Source organism: Dendrobates tinctorius, unplaced genomic scaffold (genome assembly GCF_039654945.1).
Source record: "Dendrobates tinctorius isolate UK_male_01 unplaced genomic scaffold, ASM3965494v1 ptg000081l, whole genome shotgun sequence".
Lineage (NCBI taxonomy): Eukaryota > Metazoa > Chordata > Amphibia > Anura > Dendrobatidae > Dendrobates > Dendrobates tinctorius.
The window spans coordinates 878482-894495 of NW_027361749.1; positions in this window are offsets into that span (position 1 = coordinate 878482).

The following is a 16014-nucleotide window of genomic DNA, read 5'->3' on the forward strand; positions in this document are numbered from 1 at the left end:
GGTATGTGTACAACATTTAAAGCAGTTTATTCTTTCAAACTTTTAGATCAATGAGATCATGTTTGTCAATTTTTAGAAAGTTTTGTCCTTCCCAAGGTCTTCTTAAAGGATGTAATGGGCTTGGAGGCCGCTTTGATGAAGTAGAAGCTAAAGGAGGATTTAGATATGATCTCTAGTAATAAAGTCTTTGATACCAATGGAATTACCTATGAGTTTTATATGGAGATAAAGAGCGGGAGTTGGGGGCATCTATTTTGGTTCTAAATAATGCACTAGAAATAGGTAATCTTCATTTTTCTATGCAAGAAGTTGATATAGCACTGATTTTGAAACAAGGGAGAGATCCCATAGTATAGGTTATAGGGATAATATCTAGTGATGAGCGAGTATACTCGTTGCTTGGGTGTCCTCCGAGTATTTTGGCGTGCTCGGAGACTTAGTTTGTGTCGAAGCATCTGCATGATTTGTGGTTGCTAGACAGCCTGAATACATGTGGGGATTCCCTAACAAACAGGAATTCCTCACATGCATTCAGCCTGTCCAGTAGCCCCAAATCATGCAGCTGCGTCGACACTAACTAACTCTCCGAGCACGCCAGAATACTCGGAGGACAACCGAGCATGCTCAGGAAAACCCGAGCAACGAGTATACTCGCTCATCACTAATAATATCCCTTAATATAGATCAATTTCTATACTTCTAAAATCAAATGTTAAAATGATCTCTCATATATTAGTTACAATTGACTAGATTAATAAAAATAATTACTAAAATCATTCATAAAATTCATCATTACTCATCATAATTTCATCATTTCATTAAATTAGTTTTATGCCTGGCAAAACTATTGGATTAAATTAAATATTAGAAGATTGTTTATTAATTTAATATTTCTCATCCCATTCTGGTTGTAGAGGTATTTTATCCTTAGATGTTTCTCAGGCCTTTGATAATGTAAGTCGAATGGGAATTTGTGCTGATGGACCTGGAAAAAATGGGCTTCAGATTTTGTGGAGACACGAGGGTCAGTGGATGCTCTCCACTGACCTGGATGTCCTTAATAAGACTGCATGTGCCAGGGTTCATCCCACTGAATGCTCATACTCCTTTCCCATGGACACAATACTATTTGGAAAACAAAGGTTAAGGGTAACACACTACAGTAATAATTTGTTGGATCACCAACAGTCAACAACATATAATACAGTCCCAGCAAGTACATAAGATGGTGCAAATGACGGAGTCTCACCCTTCCTCTGGCTTACTAAGGATTAGAACATCTCCGAATACAAGTGTATGGAGCAATGCCATGCCCACTAGGTGAGTCCTGGCTCAGAAACTTGCGAATCCTCACAGTGCATGCATTGGAGAGATTCATAAGTCTGCAGTCACACTGCTACTCCATAGGCAATAATTAGGCTGTATCAGGCTGTATGGATCTTTTTGGGAAATGTTCTGTCTTCAAGAAGGGAGCAAAAAGTTATGCCCCATCTCCCTTTTTTTCATTGATGATGAAGCCTTTAGCCCACATTATTATGATCTTCAAATAGTTTGTTTTCAACATCCTGAGAATGAAAAGAAGGTCAGTTTGTAGATAGATGATATGTTACTTTTTTAGATGACACTCAGTTCCCAGGAAGGATAGTTGTGTTTCACACTTATCCCGAGTCTGGGCTTTGCTCCCCTCACCTCAGTTCACTGGCCTCTGTTGTGCTCCAAGTCGGGCTTTGCAGGTTGCCAGATGTGACATCATCTCGCTAGACCTCTAAAAGGTCACCAGGACACACATACGTGTCTTTGGATTGATAATTAAGACTCCAATTTAGTATTCTCAAGCTCCTGTGCTCACTGTTACACTGCTTCAATCCCTGCTGGCCTGTTAACCTCTCTTCGTCATTCCTTCTGTTCTCAGGACTCCTGTGTGTGCCACATCTATGCTGCCAACATGCCATTGCCAGCTGCACATGGACCTGGGAGTTATCAGGACTATGTCACAAGGTGAACCTTATAGAGTCCAAAGATCATGGATCCCAAAGAATGCAGCAGCAACAACACCACAGCCATGGGATATGGACAATTTGCCGTGACTGGTGATGCAACTTGCTGTCTCATGAACTTGTTCTGGCTGTGCAAAACTTTTAAGCTCAAATGGATGCACTGCATCAGATTTTTGCTGTCTCACCACCAGATCCTCAACACCTGCTACACCCTAATATGCAAAACTCAGCTTGGGAAACAGCTCCACATTTGTCTACTCCTGTATATTTTAATGGCGATCCTAAGGCCTTCTAGGGTTTTGCAAATCAATGCACTCAAGTTCTTTGGTCCATAACAAAATTATTACGCAAATAAATGTGGTCACCTTCCATCTTAAACTACCTCCTGCTTTGAAAATCCCTAATGCCTTTAATGTTTCTCTACTATATCCTCTGGTCCTCAATAATTTATCTCCTACGTTCAAGACTGTCCCTGCTTCTGCTTCTGATCCAAATGCGGAGTATGAGATCAACCAAATTCTAGACTGTAAGAAGGTTCATTGTAATCTCTCCTACTTTATAGACTTCAATGGGTATGGTCTTAAGGAGAGATGTTGTGTATTGAAAAAGGACATAAATGATATCTTGCACAAAAAAATTTCACTCTAAACATCCACTTTCTACTGTTATGGACTTATCTGGGAGGTGCTCTAGGAAGGGGGGTGTTGTTACACACCTTTGCCAGGGAAGGACTTTGCTCTCTTACCTCGGTCTGCTGGCCTCTGTTGTTCTACATGTTGGGCTTTGCAAATTGGCATAATCTCCCTTGGAATTTAAAGACCAATTGGAAACACCTTTATCTTCAGAATGTTATTCAAGACTCTAGTTTAGTATTTTCCAGCTCCTGTACACTTCATGGTAACCTGCTTAAATTTCTGCTGCCCTATTGCCTTTTTCTCTTTGTTAGTCCTGCTGTATACCACATCAATACTGCCCATGTGCCATTACCAGCTGCACCAAAGCTCAATGTCCATTTACCCACCCGGACCTGGATGTTTTTGGGTTCACGCCACAACGTGAACCTTACAAGTTGACTATTTTGATATTTTACAGGGATAAATTTTAATTGGAATTAGCCTTTTCTATTTCCATTAGATTTGGAACTGGGAGTTATAAAATTAATTTAAACCCTTAACGACCCGAGATATTTTCTTATAGCTTTGTATGTAACCCTCCCTTTTCATGTACAGCACCATGGAATTAATGGCGCTATATAAATAAATAATGATAATTTGCGTTTTAGTTTTTTGCTCCACTTCTTCCCAGAGCCATAACTTTTTTATTTTTGTCACAATGGCCATGTGAGGGCTTGTTTTTTGTGGGACAAGTTGTTCTTTTGAACAACATGATTGGTTTTAATTGGTTTTAACATATAGTGTACTGGAAAGCGGGAATAAAATTCCAAGTGCGGTGGAATTGCAAAAAAAAAGTGGAATTCCACACTCGTTTTTTTTTTACCATGTTCACTAAATGCTAAAACTGACCTGCATTATGATTCTCAAGGTCATCATGAGTTTATAGTGAAAATAACTTGGCACTCAACTTAAGATGCCCTTAATCAGGAGACAAATTTTTATTAATGCAGTCTGTACAATGTTTCGACCTATATGGCCTTCCTCAGTCCAGCTGCTTAAAAAATGGTGCATAAGTGATGAAGCTTTGTATCAGCTCCTAGTATAAATTCTGCAAATGCTAGGTTGGTGCACTAATGTATATAAGGCCCCTGTAATACATTGGTGATTCGTGGGTATGGGCACGCAGGACGCGGCTTTCCCCACCTGTCAGCGATGAGACAGGCAATGGAAGCCGCATCCTGCGTGCCCATACCCACGAATCACCAATGTATTACAGGGGCCTAATATACATTAGCGCACCAACCTAGCATTTGCAGAATTTATACTAGGAGCTGATACAAAGCTTCATCGCTTATCCACCATTTTTTAAGCAGTGGGACTGAGGAAGGCCATATAGGCCGAAACGTTGTAGAGACTGCATTAATAAAAATTAGTCTTCTGATTAAGGACTTCTTAAGTTGAGTGCCAAGTTATTTTCACTATTTACTCTGGTTTGGGTAACCTACTTGTTTACCATGTAGTAGTGCCACGCTATATTATATCATAAGTTCATAGACACCAAACTAGATTCTTTTTTTTATTCAAGTGGTGAAACAAAAATCCAAACTTTGGTAAAAAAAAATGTCACTATGTTCTGAGACCTGTAGTGTCTCTATTTTTCATGATTTGGTGAGAGCTTATTTTTTGCACACCAAGCTGACGTTTTTAATTACACCATTTTGGTGCAAATACAATTACAATCTTTTAATGGCCTGTGATTGCATTTTATTGCAATGTAGCAGCGACCAAAAAAACATAATTCTGGTGTTTTTAATGTTCTCATTACGCGGTTTACTGATCAGGTTAATTCTTTTTTATATTGATAGATCGGGCGATTCTGAATGCGGCGATACCAAATATGTGTATGTTTGATTTTTTTTTTTTGTTTTATTTTTAATGGGGTGAAAGGGGGTGATTTGAACGTTTATATTTTTTATTTTTAAATATTTATAAAAAACATTTTTTACTTTTTGCATGCTTCAGTAGTCTGGGAGACTAGAAGCTGCAGTTGTCTGATAAGTTCTGCTACATACAGGTGCTGATCAGATCGCCTGTATGTAGTAGAAATGCTCACCTGCTGTGAGCACTGCCCACTCATAGCAATCTGGCTATAACAACCACAGAGGTCGGCTGAAGACCTCTGGCTGTCATGCCAACCCATCAATGACCCTTGATCACGTGACTGAGTCACCGATTGGTGGGATTTCCTGCGCGCTTACTAGTAGAGCGAGTTAAATGCCACTGTCAGAGATTGACAGTGGAATTTAACACTAGAACTACCGGAGGGGTCATTTTGACCCTTTTGCTATTTCTTTTTCCTATAATTTCTAAAATTTTAACAAATGAGTTCTGACTTTTTGTGACTTATTTATTCATGGTAGTGTATATTTTAGGACACAAAAATGAATTGTAACTTTTTCAGGGGCCCGGATTTTACAATTCATGCCTATAAGTACTGAAGGGGTCAATTTGACCCCATACATAAAAGTAGTAGTAGGCAAGTCACCTAATATTACCGAGTACAGAAAATCACAGTGCTTCTCCCTAGTTGTAGAGTGTAATTGTATCTTTGCATATCAGGGATGATTCAGCATTTTGTTTTGTCTAAACTTGTCTGAACATGTTTGATCCATGTCTCTTGTAGCGATTTCTGTCTGCACTTCAGTAGCAAACATTACAGTTGAAACTACAACTCTGCATGTTTGTACAGTGTCGTTTTATTACTTCTGCGATCTTACAAGTCCCTTTTTGCAACGTATATTTGAAGCATGAGTAAGCAGAGGGGTCTGACAAGTGATGATTTTGAAATGTCTTCAGAATTTATCTGAAAGTGAGTCAGAAGAAGTGGCCCATCATCCGCAATGTCTGAACCACAAACAAAAGGACAAGAAATCCGCAAGCGTCGAAAATGTGGAGTTGGAAGATGCAACGAAAACAAAACAACTAAAACTTGCACAAGCTGTAACAAACCAGTTTGTGGAAAATGCACTGGGAAAGTGGAAGAAAGTACTGCTTGTGTTAACTGGACACCGCATGCTATGACCATGTAAAACAAAAATGCGTGCTGTACTTCATCTTAACACTGTTCCTAATAAGTTAAAATAAATGTTCTTTAATTTGTTGGCAGCAAAAAAGTTATTTTTACTCCAGAGTCAGTACTTTTGAATGGGGCTCAAAATGACCCCTAATGGTTGTTTTAGGTATTATGAAACATGTGGTAGTTCTCAGGTTAACAGCTGACATGTGCCTGGAAAAATGTGTGCCGGAGCACACATCAAAGAGAGGGATTCTGACATGGGCATACTATTACGCCCAAAGTCAGAAAGGGGTAAAAGTTGTTAAAAAGGATAGTCAGTTTGAAAATCTTGGGACATGGATTTTTTGCTCTCCCTTGAAGTATGGCAGAATAAATCTTGAGGATTTGATAAAAATAAATAAGATTAAAAGTATCTGGAAGTGGTTACCCCTTCCATGCTACTCAAGAGTGGCATTACTTAACACATTGACGGCTGACGCCATTATTGCCCTCCAATCAGTGACTACCTGCTGAAGACATTTCTTAGATGCTAAGGGGAAGTCCCTAGGATGCTAATATTGTTCATATAATACTGTATAATTAATATTAGTTAAGTGCCACGTGAGGAAGATGGAGCCATTCCGTTGAAACGTGATGTGGAAACTAATAAATGAAGACTTTTTAATACCAGCTGAATTATGCCACTTGCGCTACTTTTGACCAGTCTATTTTATTTTTATCCATTACCAAGTATGTCATATGTAGAGATGAGCGACTTTGCCTTTTTTCGGGTCGAGTCGGGTTTCATGAAAACCGACTTTCGCAAAAGTCGGGTCGAACGCAATCGGCCGATTATTGTGAAAAGTCGAAGGCCGACTGAAACACGAAACCCAATGCAAGTCAATGGGGAAGAAAAGTCGGCAGTGAGTGGAGAACAGGAAACACACCTACAGTGCCCATTTTAATGCCAAAAACATCAATACTTATTACTTAAACTTGTCAACCTTAATTTACTTTATAATAATAGTTAGGCATTGAAAACTGGGGTTATTTGGCTAAAGTTGTGGGGGGGTAGGGCTGGCTCCAGATTTTCATGGGCCCAGGGCCAAAGAGTGTCAATGGGCTCCTTTAACACATGCCACAATTCATGATCCTCTGATACGGCAGAGAAATAGCGGTATAATACAATGAAAAATACTTCACTTCTTACATCACATGACTGATATCCATTTTAAATTCTCCAATAGCTCCAAAAATGGACAGTATATTACTTCATACAGTATTATGGCCACCGCATAGTGCGCTATACAGAGTAATGAGGCCCATATATTTCTCCATACAGAATAATTGGTCCCATATTATGTTCCCTACAGTATATGATGAGCTCCACATAATGCTACAGTATTTGTTGGTCCCCACGGATGAAGCTCCACTGTCTTAGGGGTCCAAATAATGCTCCATATATAATGGGCCCCATTTCTTATGCTCCAGTGTATAATGGGCCTTGTAAATGCTGCTCCAGTGTCTAATGTCCACCTTTGGAATGCTCCAGTGTATGGTGGGCCCCATATATCATTCTCCAGAGTGTAGTGCTCAACAAAAATTGCTCCCAACCTTTAAAACAGTTAAATAAGTCTCCTCGCTAGGGAATCCCTGTACTAGTCTGGACTCCTCGTTGTCCCTATCTTCCATCTCTCTGCACTTGGACTGTTTAGGCAGAGGGCATACAGATGTGATGTCATCACGCTCTCTGACCAGAATGTCACTGTCAGGAAACGCGGAAGGCGTCACGGCAGTGGAGCAGGGAGAGGTAAGTATTTCAACTTTGCAAGTGCTGTGATCCTGAGCAAGCAGGGGGGGCCCACTCGTTGGCGATGGCACTGGCACAGGGCCCCTCATAGTACAGCGGTGTGTCTGATGGCGGGTGGGCCCTCTCACCGGCAGAGACACTTTTGCGTACTATGAGGGGCCCTGTGCCAGTGCCATCACCCATGAGTATGCCCCCCACCTGCTCAATGAACCTGCACTTTCATCTGCACCTTCCTCTTTGTCACCGTGTAAGGTGGTATAGTATGCGGGAAGGGGAACCTGAGTTTCATCAGGGTCAGATTCTGGCTGTGTAGAGTGCGAGGGGAATGTAGTGGTCAGGGTCAATGTACCAGCAGAATCATCTAGCAGTGGCTGGGCATCAGTGCACTTGTGGCGCCCCCAGGAGTATGGTCGCCACAGTGGCATTACCTTCCTCCTAGGGAGTGTGATGTCATGCTTGGGAGCATTGAAGGATCTCTCTAGCAGTTAAACCAACACACAACACAGTTCCCACTCCAGGCCAGCAGGGAGAGCTCTGAACCTGACTGCTGAGGAGCTACTCTCTGTGGTCGGGAGGAGGGAAGTTAGGAAGTCTGTGAAGGGAAGGGGAAGCGTGTGGACGTGAGATGGGGAGCTGGAGGATGAGCAGAGTTAAGGCTCACTCCTAGCTGGAGCGCATGGTCCGGATTCCAGTCTCCGAGTTTGTAGGGACACTGACGGTCCTGCAGCAGAAACCGGAGGAAGTAGCAGCTGTAAATGCTCTGTTCCCAACTAAGGCTCGGATGCCCCAGCAGCGACTTGTGTGAGCCAGAAGGAAAAGGCTATGGCTGCCTGCCATACGAGAAAGTTTCAAAAGAGAGTCAACAGGGGGAACTTCAGAGAACTCAGTACTGCGAGTACCTCAGATAAGCGCTAGAACGGAGTCCACACTGCCTATCTGCAGAGAGAGAATTCCTAATTTGCTTCCAGGCTGACCAACTCCTTCTCCATCTGTACTCTGGGTCCTGGACGGCACTTACCAAGTACAGGTAAAGTAACTGCACGACTGTGTCTGTCATCTTTCTCCTGCGCCTGGCGCACAGCACTGCAACATCCTGCACTGCACACCATCTACCAACTCTTTCATCTGCCCTGCGACTATGGCCCTACCTGTGCAGGGATTCTACATCTTAGCTGCACCACAACATCTGTCCCAGAGAAACGACACTGCAGTGCTGGTCAATCTGATCAGAAACCACAGGTGGCATCACGTATCATTCACCTATAAATGTTATTCACCCCTTTACATGGACGCCCAGGGCCACAGACCGGGTCACCACCACCATGACACATCCCTTTGAGACACCGGCCCGGTACCGATTAACCCCACTGCCCTGGCTGGCCACCCACACTCCATGTCAGATTCATCTTGGTCTGGGGAATTCATGATTTGACTTTATAACCCAGGCATGGTATGTGAGAAAGAGCTACATGGACTAATGTGAAGTGTGGCCTGCTGCATCATTCACTTTTGGTGGGGGTGAAGGACACAAGGAAAGGGGTTCTTCCTGACCAGGAGCCAGCACTTGACGACTCAGTGCTTGCATTTTTTGAAACTTCAGAAGATGAGGGCATATTAGCTGGAGTCTGTTTCGGCAATGTAAGCCAAAACCAGTTCCTGATGCTCTGGCTTTAAAAGCGGTTAACCTACTCCAAGAAAAGGTAGCCTTCCAGGCGTTCCATAGCCAGATCATGATGCAGGCTCAACACCTCCTGCCTTAGCTGCTATTGTGCTTTTGCCACTACCAGCAGATGCACCACCACCATCAGTACCACCTGCCCCCCCACGACCACGTCCGCAGCCTCTTCCACCATACTTCCAAATTTTGGAGAAAATGTGCCCAAAATAACATCAGCTATATGGTACTGTATCAGAAGCGTATAGCTCTATACAGTCAAAGGATAATTGTCAATCTCCCTATATATTTCATGAGTCACACAGAGACACTCACAGGCTCAGTATGGATTAGACAAGAATATAAAAAGTAGAAAATGGGTACTGTATCATCAGATAGCAGGTATATATAGTATAGTTTAAACATTCTAAATCTCCGTATATATTTCAGGAGGCAGACACAGACGCTCTCAGGCTCAGTATGGATTACAACACAATATAAAAAGCCGTAAAACGGTAATGGATCTGAAGCGTACAGCTGTACACAGTGGAGGGGTCATTGTCAATCTCAGTATTTATTTCCACAGTCAGAAACAGACTCTCACTTGGTGAGTTTGGATTAGACCAGAATATAGAAAGAAGTAAATGGGTAATGTATCACAAGCGTAGAGCTGTATACAGTGTTGGGGTAATTTGTAAATCTACATATAAATTGCAGGAGTAACCCACAGACTCTCACACGCTCAGGATGGATCACACCACAATATAAAAAGAAGATCCGCAAGAAATAATCACACATGTGGGCCAATGTTCCAGGTGTCAAGGATACACTTAGAGTGGTGGATGGAGGATGACTTCCTGGCAAAAATTCTAAAATCGAAGACGATCATATACCGTCGGACTTCCCACCATAAATTATGCCAACTGCCGATCAGGCGGCGTTATTCCCACAACCCTCCGAACAGCGTCCATGAAGGCAAAGTGTTAGGTTTCCGGGGGCAGTATGGTTGCAAAGCTGAACCTTAAAGGAATGTCCAGAAGGGCACCACCAGGAGTGGAGCCTGTGGCTTAATTGGACTCCACACGGGCAACCTCAACCATGCCAGCCACGAAAAGGATGGACAGATTGCAAGCTTTGTCGATTCTGTGGGTGGTGGTGCATGGCCGTTTTTAGTTGTGCTAGCGATTTGTCAGCTTAATTCCGTTAACGAACGAGACTCCGGCATGCGCCCGCGGTCCGTGTCCAGCTTACATTAGAGGGACACGTGAGGCTCTGGCACTCAAGATCGAGCATGCGCGCTACACTGAAAGGACCAGCATGTGTCGCTTACAGGTGCGGATAACCCGCTGAACCCCGTTAGTGATGAGGATCTGGGATTCCAATTCTTCCCCGCGAACGAGGATTTCCCAGTAAGTGCAGGTCAACCGGAATTCCGGAATTAGGCCTAACCGGCATTCCAGAAAGAATGTGAAAAAATTAAGAGTCCAAACCACAGGTGCTGTAGCTTGCTTAACAGCTAGGCTCCTCTGCTGCGTAGCAAGCAGTTCTTACATAAACAGATGGCATAGCTTGGTTCACGGGTGGGAAACTCTGCTGAGTAGCAGACAGTGCTTACATAAACAGGCGGCATACTAGGTTCACGGGTGAGCTCCTCTGCTGAGCAGTAGACACAGGTACTAGGCCCAAAGTATTCACTGGGCTAAATGGAGTTAAAAAATGTTTCTTACATAAACAGGCAGCACAGCTTGGTTCATGGGTGGTCTCCTCTGCTGAGTAGCAGACACAGTTACTAGGCCCAAAGTATTAACTGGGCTAAATGCTGTCCAAAACTGGTTATTTCATAAATAGGCGGCATAGCTAGGTTCAGGGGTGGGCTCCTCTGCTGAGTAGCAGACAGCGCTACAAGGCACAAAAGGATTTTCTGGACAAGATGCGGTGAAAAATTATTAGAAACACACACGGTGTAGCTCCTTGACAGGTGTACTACACTGCTGGCTACCAGACACCGCTACTATGCCATTAAACTGCCTATTAACATTGAAACCATTATTAATGTGAAAATAAAGTTACGCTTTTGGTGAACGAACCGTTCTAGAACGGAACCTCGAACAGCTGAATTTTAAGCAAAGTGTTCGAGTTCGACGAACAGCTCAAACGCTGCCCAAAACAGCTCGAATTTGAACTTGGCGAACAGGTCAACTCGAACACCGCTCATATCTAATCAAGAGGCAGACTCAGACGTTCTCAGGCCCAGTATGGATTCGACAAGATTGTAGAAAGTTGAGAAAGGGTACAGTATCACCGGACAACAGGTATATATGTAGCATAGTTTACACATTAAAAATCTATGTCTATATATCAGGAGGCAGACTCAGACGGTCTCAGGCCCAGTATGGATTCCACAAGATTGTAGAAAGTTGAGAAAGGGTACAGTATCACTGGATACCAGGTATATATAGCATAGTTTAAACATTAAAAATCTCCGTGTATATTTCCGGAGTCCGACAAAGACACTCACAGCCTCAGTATGGATTAGACAAGAATCTAAAAAGTAGAAAAAGGGTAATGTATTCGAAGCGTACACCAGTATACACTGTTGGGGTATTTTTAAATCTTCATATATATATATCAGTCTCAGTAAGACAGTCCAGACTCTCTGCAAGAGGAAACGAGATGGATACAAGTGCAGATGGAAAGTTGAGTGATTGCAGAAATTTTGGAATTACTAATCACGGGAAAAACTCCCGGGAGAATTCTCAGAGGTGATGCTGACCCTCAATTACTTTGTCTGTGGAGACAGCGAAAGCAGTTCTTGTGAAGAAAGTATCGCAGTACCATGGATCCCATCACCTTTACTCATCTCCATCAAATTGTGATCACAGGGAGAGATGTAGACATTGTCCTCACTGCCTATCATGATCTGTCAGGTAACTTTGGAGTGCAAAAGACAGAAGCCACAGGCCGTAGGCGATTCTATTGGATTGGCAGGAGAGGACACATTTAAAAATGTGTGCAGGAATGTCACACGTCTGTGAGTAGGAAAACCGTGAAAGCTGATGATAAACCACCACTGCATCTCATTGTGAGTCGACGTCCATAACAAATGGAAGTCATTGATCATCTGAAGATAGAGCCCAGCAGGACAGGGCATAGCTACGTCTTAACCATCATCTATCAGTTCACCAAATTTGTATTGGCAGTCCCAGTAAAGGATTTAGCAGCCCAGACTACACAGCGGTGGAGCAAGGAGAGGTAAGTATTGCAAGTGCTGGGGCCCTGAGCAAGCAGGGGGGCCCACTTGTGGGCGGCGGTACTGGCACAGGGCCCCTCATAGTACGCCGGTGTGTCTGACGGAGGGTGTGCACCCCCACCATCAGAGACACTTGATTGTACTATGAGGGACCCTGTGCCAGTGCCGTCGCCCAAGAGTGGGCCCACCCACTTGTCTAGGGCAACGGCACTCGCACGGGTGCATCCGCCAGGTGGTGACCATGGCCCTGGGGGAAAGGCAGCCCAGTTAGGGAGGTTGAAAAATTGGCATATGTTGATGTTGGACATTCAGCAGTTGCAAATGGAGGAATTGGAGAAGTCCGAGGAAGAGGAGGACAAAAGCGAGCCATTTTTCTTGCAACCTACGTTTCAACAGGGGAAGGTGGGACAAAATCCTTTGAAACCCATGCATGGTTCATTTTAATGAAGGTTAGATCATCAACATTTTGGGTCGACAGACGGGTCCTTTTTTCTGTCAGGATTGATCCAGCAGCACTGAAGACTCTTTCGGATAGCACACGAGCAGCAGGTTAAGCGAGCTCCTGTAATGCATATTGTGCCAATTCAGGCCAGGTGTCCAGTTTAGGCCTCTTTCACACATCAGGTTTTCGCCGTCAGGCGCGATCCGGCGCTTTTGACAGAAACCGGATCCGGCGAAATGCAATGCCGGATCCGGTTTCCCCCCCATTGACTTGCATTTGCGCCGGATCGCGCCGGATGGCCATGCGTTTCATCCGGTTTTCGCCGGATCCGGCAATGTGTCGCGATCCGGCGTCTGGAAAAAACGGCTACTGTAACGTTTTTTGTCTCCGGCGAAAAAGCCGGACACGCCGGATCCGGCGCGTCCGGCTTTTTCACACAATGAAAGCCTATGAGCGCCGCAATGCGCCTGATCCGGCGAAAGCCGGATCCGGTGGCCGGATCCGGTTTTTTTGGTCTGAGCATGCTCAGTAGCTCTGCCCACAAGACATATATAAAAGCAAGACAGTGGGACCCACAGACACACCCAACATGCCACCCAAGAAAGCAACCAAGCGCAGCAGGAGAAGGCAGGAGACCACTGCAGTACCATCAGCACCACCACCACCCCAAATGGAGCAGCAAATGGAACATGCTGAGGAGGGGGGGCCAGCAGCAGATGAGAGACGGTAATTATCAAATCCCCCATTCCTCCAAACTAGGGCTATTGAATATCAAGATATTCATTGGCCCTTTGTTTCTCTTTATTCAACAGCCGCCCAATAGATGCAGCAGCAGCAGCAGCAATGGCAGCAGCTGGAACACCACCCACAGGCATGGAGTGTGGCCACCAGGAAGACAGCACATCATCTTCTGGGAGCCCTCCCTCGCATCGTCAGCGTTTGACGGTAAGTTTTTATTTCCAAAATCCATCATCTCTGTAATATATGTCTATTCATTGCCTTTTATTTCAAAACAGGATTCACTAGATGAAGAGGAGCTCCCAGAAGAAGAAGGAAGGGGTGGACAGACACTTGGAGTGGGCTCACAATTGGTAAGTTTTTTGCATCAAACGCAGAAACACAACATCACACTACACACAACACATAGAAAACAATGTTCTGTAGACCACACACAGCAAACAAATGCCTACATCCAAAGACATAACATTTTTTGTTTTCTTCTCTAGTCTTCCCAATCTGGTGCTCGGCCAAGAGGTCCTCTCAGTGCCTCCCAGGGTCGTCGGCGACAGCAACGCGGCGGTCACCAGCGTGTAAGTATAAATATTTTTGCTTTGTTTTTTTGCACTTCTTATTTCATTTCTTTTGTGGAGGCTAATTATGTTATTTTTGTCTTTTTCTTTAACAGCCTTCACAGCGTGCTCCCGACTCTGACGGTGAGGATGGAGGACTCGATGTGGACCACCTCATCGATCTCGTCAGAGAAAGGGAGCCGCTCTGGAATATGGCTGACCGCTGCCACGCTGACCTTATCGTTACCCGACAACTCTGGGAGGAAATCTGTTCACTCCTTGTGGGCCGCTGGGAGGACCTCGATGTTCGGGCCCAGATTAAAGAGCGTAAGTATATACAGTACCGGTTGCTTGATGTAAACCAGTGTTTCCCGAACTCCAGTCCTCGTGGTCCTCACGGATCATGTGTTCAGGATTTCTATTTACTATGGAAATCCTGAAAACATGACCCCTGGGGACCATGAGGACTGGAGTTTGTGAAACACTGATATTGTATACTAACCACTCCTTTCTCGTTTCAGGGAACAGAATTGTGAATCGGTGGCGGTCTGTGAGGGATCGTTTCAAGAAGGAGTTCAATAAAGAGATGCGGGCCCCGAGTGGATCTGGAGGACGCAGGAGCAAGTACAAGTACGCACAAGCCCTGTCGTTCCTCCGGGAAACAATGGTCACTAGAAGGTAAATATTACACACCACATGTGAAAAAAAATGTTAGATGTAACTTTTTTTTTTCAGCCAGGGCCATACCATGTCAGTATTTTAATTGTTTTTTTTTCTCTTTATTCCACAGCACGGTGAGCAGCACTCGGGAGCCTGCACGATTGGACCCTTCTGAGGCGATCCCTGAGGAGACCGGCACCGAGGGACACTTCGACCGCCCCGGTACATCTGCACCTTCCCAGCCTTCCCACACATTCGACCCATCTGTCCCATCCACCAGCACAGGAGCATCGTGGCCGCCTACATTACATGAAGCTGCTGGTGAGGAGATCGCTTTCCCTTTACCCCACCCTTCTGCCCCTGCCACCTCTAGTACACCTGCGGGTACTGGGCGGCAGCGGCAGAGGGGTCAGGAAAAGAGTTATGCGCCAGAGTTCTTGCATCTGAATGCATCTTTCCAGAACTGTCTAAAAGTCTTGTCAGAGCAAATCTCCGCAGGCTTTCAGCAGATCAACTCCAGAATTCTGGCGGTGAAGACACTTCTGCAAACCATGCATTCAGAAGCAAGATCTTCGCCAAACCACACCTTTTTCAGGTCTGTTGTGGAGCGCATGGCAACACTATCTCCTACCCAGCAGATGCATGTAATGCATTCGTGCCACGGTGCTCTACAGCAGGTTACCTCCCAACCTCCACCTCCCACCACTGTAGTTCCTCCACCTGCACCCCCTCCAGCCACTTTCCATCCTCCCCCTCCTAATACATCTGCACCCCCTCCAGCCACTTTCCATCCTCCCCCTCCTATTACATCTGCACCCCCTCCAGCCACTTTCCATCCTCCCCCTCCTATTACATACCAGCAACCTCACCAGTACCAGCAACCTTCCCAGTACCAGCAACCTCCCCAGTACCAGACATCTCCCCACTTCCAGCAACCTGCCCCGTACCAAACTCCTTCCCCGTACCAAACTCCTTCCCCATACAACTTTCCATCAACATCATCTGCTCCTACAGTCCCTGCCCAACCCTCCACTCCACCACCCACCACCTCTTCTGCCTCCCACATGTCCACCCATTCTGTAGCTTTTTCCACACCATCACCTCTAACTGTTCCTTCCCCACCACGATCCCAGTCCTCTCTCCACACTCCCATTGTCGAAGTGTCCCGCAGCCCCTCCAGCAGTATTTCCACCCCACACTACACCGAGTTATAATGTTTTTTTTGTAATAAAAATGCCCATTT